The sequence below is a fragment of the Malaya genurostris genome, chromosome 3 (assembly GCF_030247185.1).
Source record: "Malaya genurostris strain Urasoe2022 chromosome 3, Malgen_1.1, whole genome shotgun sequence".
NCBI lineage: Eukaryota > Metazoa > Arthropoda > Insecta > Diptera > Culicidae > Malaya > Malaya genurostris.
The window spans coordinates 53,922,479-53,928,576 of record NC_080572.1 but is presented as its reverse complement, the minus strand read 5'-3'; positions in this window follow the sequence as shown (position 1 = coordinate 53,928,576).

Here is a 6,098-nt window from a genome sequence, read left to right as displayed (position 1 = left end):
TCATTTTCAGAAATCTGTGCCATTTTTAAAATCTGTGCAGAAAGTTGAAAATCTGTGAAACACAGATTAATCTGTGAACCTGACATCCCCGATTAAAGTACGATTCAGACGGTCCGGCTTCTTCCGTCACCGTCACCGGAACGTCAACGTCCGTCACCGTCATTCTGATTCACACGATCCGGTTTCCTATCCGTGTCCGTCATGTCATTTTCTTACACGCAGAATTTGAAGAACTTAGTTTCGCACAATTTTATTCCACTAATACAAAATCTGGGAGCTTTTGAAGTCAATCGATCTGTTGTTTTCCTACCTTTTAATCAAATAAATTACTTCCAAAATTAACTAGAAAGAGGAAAAAAACAAAACAATCAGTTCCACTCAACAACGTAACGTACTTTGCAAATCTACTGATAAGTTTAATTGCTTATATGTGGTATATTTCGTTTAAGAGTGGGATCTTGACACCGAATACATACATAACAAACGTCAGCTCAATACCGTAATCATATGAATCGTGCATGTGTGCGATAATCACAGTCCATCAAATATTCTTTCGGAGAAATGTTGACGGAGCTTGCCGTTGACGGACGTTGACGTTCCGGATCTCTGCTGGATCGTGTGAATGCGCAAAGGGAAAACTCATTTGACTAATTTTGACGGAGGCTGGCGTTCCGGTGACGGTGACGGAAGAAGCCGGATCGTCTGAATCGTACATAAGACTTTTATGTACGATTCAGACGATCCGTCTCCTTCCGTCACAGTCAACCTCCGTCACCGTCACCAACAACATGATTTCTCGGGTAATTTTTAAAAAGGGCATATAAGCAAGTGACAGATTCTCTTTAATCACTCTCTCTTTCGATTATTGTGATGTGATTAAAAAGATTTTCTTTGATATCACTATTACTTGCTTATACGCCCTTTTGAAAAATTAACCGAAATTTACTTGCATTCTTATGGAACCATTCACACGTAACGTCACCGTCACGTGACGTCTTGACGGACGGAGCGTGTGAACGTTCCGGTAGAGAAAGTATTAAACTAATTTTGATGGAAGCTGACGTTCCAGGACGGCGACGGACCATTTGAATCGTACATTATCGTCACTGTTAACCTCAATTTGGCTGACAATGAGTTGATACTGCTCACCTGTTTCAATATACGCTAACTGCGCAGCTCCCGAAACGCCACCATGTGGCGCATAGCGGCATCGAGCATATCAGCTGTCCAACGCGGTGTGATTGCTTACAAAGTTTACAATGCTCTCCTCAATCAATGAATTCAAGCGAAATATAATCAAATACAATGTCTTCACTTCGACTCTAAGAATCAATACAACAGAAAAATAGTTCGATAATAGTGTTATGAAGACGAGAAAATACATAGATTTTCATCTAACCAGAGAACGAGTGGATTGAACAGAGAAGGCAGATCTCAGTCTAACTTATGGTTTAAGTAGATGAGATGACCACTAAAACTGATATGGAGGGGACTATATTTTTCTTAATTTACATAAACGCAACCGGTATTTGGGACACTTCAATCGGCATTGCTCATCGGAAATAACAAGAACTTTTAGTGTGTTTTTACCTTTTTTTATAAATTTTTAAAATAGAATAAATTCGCTAAAATTTTGGAAAAAAAAATTCGAGGTCCGGAAACTCAAGTGTCATATACTAATCGATTCAGCTCGACAAACTAAGCAAATGTATGTGTGTTGTTTTCAAAAAAAATCGAGATCTCAGAGATGGCTGGACCGATTTTGATCAAACTAGTTGCAAATGAAAGGTCTACTCGTCAGACAGAACGCAATTAGTTGGGTAAGCGATTTTATGTTTACTTTTTGAATTGTACATAGCCATTCGCAGCGATAGAAATAACAACGATTTTGTTGATAGCACAGAAATTGACATAAGGCCCATTCAAGATGCGGCGGCCATCGATATTAAAGAAGTAATTTTTTTCAATAAATACGTTTATTTCATAGGCAATATACATGTAGGCAGAAATGGGCCGTTACGGTGAAATCAACTGAAACTGGAAAATGCTTCGACCGCAACACATCTCATCTTCGGAAAATTGAAGAACCGGACGAGAAACACCTTCGATCTGACGATACGCTACTGATGCACGAAATTGACAAGCAAACTGTGCTGCGAAGATTCTCAATTACACCTACAGGTATACTTTAGTGCTAGCGTGTAAATGCACATTAGCTCCTTGCACGCTCTTTGAACATAACCAAAGACATCATATTAACAAGATATCCAGCTCTCACATTTCCCGAACAAATCTTTGGCAACATCCTTTTTTGCGAGCATGGTGCCCTCAGGCGAGTCCGCATCGTATCTCGTACATAGAAGTAGGGGAGAGAAATGTCAAATTCGTACACGCCAAAAAAAAGCACTGCGTACCCATACAATTTACATGACATGTTGAATGAGACGCCGTGCGATGGCGTTGCTGAAATGAAGATTGATTTCGCTCCAAGCTGACAGGGTCTGACATAACTCATGGTTTGAGTTGCGATTACTCAATATGTCAAAATTTGAGTATGGATTTGAGTAAAGTAAACTCGTTGCCATGAGTTCTCTCGCATTTATTCATACATTAGAGTAAGCGTTGAGTTTTTGAACATTTGAGTGAAAAATACTTCTTGCAGTTCAGAGCGTTTTCATTCTCGGAATATTCTTATCGAAATGAAGAATGCAAGAATGTGTCGTTTTCCATTGCCGTTTCTAGATCCGGTTTTGAAAACATGAATCAACGTCAATCATTGATGTTTTGTGGTTTCAATTATGCTTAGTGAAAAGCCCAACATAAGGATATGAGAATAATTCAATTTTGTCTCCAAACCGTTCAAAAGGAAACGGTTCTGGATCACAATTTTGCGCATTCAAAGAAAGAAGAATAACTTTGTACATGAAAATAACGAAGAAAAGTTTCTTCATTTTGAGAACAAGGAACTCAAATTTTTAGATGAAATGAAAAATTTTGAAATTTGGAACAAAATATTTTTTTCTTATTTTGAGTAAAAATTACTCAAGTTTTGACAATTTCGTCCCTTAACTCAAAAATGAGTAGGTGGTAACTCAAGTTTAGAGTACGTGCACTTTTGATGAATTTGAGTGATGTGTCACTCAATTTTGAGTTATGTTCAATGAGGGTGTGTGGTTGGCAGTGTACTCCCGGACACCAGACCGATTGGTTGTATCTTACTTAAGTAGCATATAGTATTTCGTCCACATAACTAGAGATTACCACAGGTACCGAGATGTATTTTCTGAATGAGGGAATATGTTGAACAAAATTTAACAGCATTTGGAAGTATGATCGAATCACTATTATGTACTCAAATATACATGAAAATTGTTCTTTACTTTAAGCGAAAATTTTGTATAAAACCTGTTTTAATCCACCTAGTGGTGTAATGATGCCTTTCTCATTTATCTCATATTCTCATATATAAATGTGTGGAATTTCGCAAAATAGTTTTGTTTGATTCTTGAAAAACAAAAAAAGGCGGGACATAACTGGATGTCGTGAATACGAAATCAACTGACATGTTCCTTAACACTTCCGAATATCAATTAGTTGATCAATTGTATGAATTATGCAAGCATTCCCTTTTTCCACAGTTTTCGCAAAAACAAAGAAGGCATCACTTGATCTCGATTACTGTGAATTTCACACAGCGAAAAGTGCACAAATCTAACCAAACTGTTCTAGATTTGCACTAAACTGAGGATATTTACCTTCGATTTGCGAACAACAAATCCTAATAGTTATTTAGAAAACTTTTAGAGCCATTAGAAAGGCTGATTTTGTGTAATGCTCTCTACCGTTGTTTTTTCACCAATGCAAATGACTGGCAGCTGTGACGTAATCGCTCTTGCCGGAAGCGAAACTAGATTTGCAAACGACACAAAATGCATCTGTTCGCAGTGGCGATAGAATCCAAACTGATCCAATTTCGTTTCTAGCATTCAGAACGGTCAAATTGTGGAACTCACTGCGATATTAAGCACTATTCGGAACACTTTTCTCGAACGATTTGTTGTACAGCAGCAGATATTTTGTTCTCTTCCTCAGAACGCGTTCTGATTGGCTGGTGTTTACATGGGTCAAATGAGATAGGTTTTCAATAGTGTACTATTGAAATACATCAATGCTTTTTCTATACACGCTTAAGTTGAAAAAATTCGATTCTATTGGTAGTTAGATTATATAAATCTTTTCACAGATCACTGAGCTATGAGCTTTAAAAATACGAGAAAGGCAAACGCGCCTTATGAATTATCCTCTTTGATACTCGTTTATACCAAACATTTCAGAAAAGTTTAATTTTGAATTATTTGAGATTATGTCACACAAATGAATATTTTATCACAAAATTGTGATCATATTTCCGATGGCATGTAGCAAAAATTATGTTGATTCGTTAGATACAACAAGAGATATTCACGATCAAAAACTTATCACTCTCTCAGAGAGTAAATTTTGAAAAGGCACCCCATAGTAAAGTAAGTCGTATTCACGACAAAAGTTTTATCCATCAACTAATATAACCTACCAGATGACCACTATTTCCGATGCTTCTGGAATCGGATACCGGGAATCAGGATAGTCAAAATCGGGTTATTTTATTTGCCCACTGATAATAGCTACCAAATGAAATAGTCACGAGGTCAGTTTAGAATTTTTTTATGTTTTTTGTTTTGCCACTTTAAGCGAAGGTATCAAATTTTCAACACACGTTACCCTATAATTCCGGAGCCGGAAGTCGCATCCGGATGAAACTTCGTAGTTTTATAAAGGATTATGAGACCTTTCATTTAAACTTAATTTTAGTAAAATCGGTCACGCCATCTCTGAGCAAAGTGATGAAATAATTTGAAATTGTAATTTTTAAACTAATAACCCTGTAGTTCTGTAACCGGAAGTTGGATCAAAATGAAATTCATGAACTTTGTATAAGAGGTTTCAACCATCTATGTGAATTTAAGTTTGTGACAATCGGCTCAGCCATCTCTGAGAAAACTTAGTGCATTTATTTCCATTTTTTTTACACATATTATCCTGTAATCCCGGAACCGGAAGTCAGATTCGAACAAAATTCAGGAACTGGGGTTACAAGACCTTTCATTTGGATCTAAGTTTACGAAAATCGGTCCAGCTATTTCTGAGAAAAGTGAGTGCAAAAAAAAATGTTACATGCACACGCACATACAGACATTTTGCGTACTCGAGGAACTGAATGACATGAATGCTCTGGTAGGCCGGGAGGCAATGTATAGGCCCGTGATCGGGCTGTGGTGTTAGTGGGGCTAGGAAATGATCAGGATTTATCTTGGTAGATAATGTGATCTACTTATTACTTTTAATATTTTCATATGTTTATCGCTCCGGGCAGTCGACCACCGAGAACACGTTGCAATCTTATCGCGTTCTATACCAACATATCAGTGCGGTAAAATTTCATTTTCAATCGAATAATATAAGATGATAATGAAATTTATGGCCGCCGACCGTCAGCATATCCCTACTAATTCATTTGACTTTGGCTGCCATTTTCAAGTGAAGCTCCCAGAATTCATCGTCAGTTGAATAATCGTACCTAGTCATTTGAAGTTTTGCTTGCTCAGTTTCAAGTGGCAAGTAGTCTAGCTGCTTCATTGTCTTCGCTCTTGGTAGTAAGCAGATTCGAACGAATAGAATTATAAATGAAGTAAAGTATTAAAAATGAAAACTAAAGGAGGAAACAATTAATTTATGTGTATTCTGTGATTGATATTTCAGCAATCTGGTTTGTCTTTCATCTATTATCTTGAACCAATTGGAATGTTTACATGAACCTCATTTGAAGGCCGCTCTCACACTATTGAAAGAGATATTTTGTTACTTCAAGAGATCAACTGACGGTGGTTAAACTGAGCCTCGATTGAAGAGAAACGATTGATGACTGAATGCTGCCCGTTCGGACCGTCAGCAAACATTGTGTGTGTCAGAGAGTGAAGTTTACTGCATTCGAGAGATCGTCAATGTGTTCCACATTCAGTTTCAATTGAATTGAATGAAGTTTTACAGCACTGCAACAT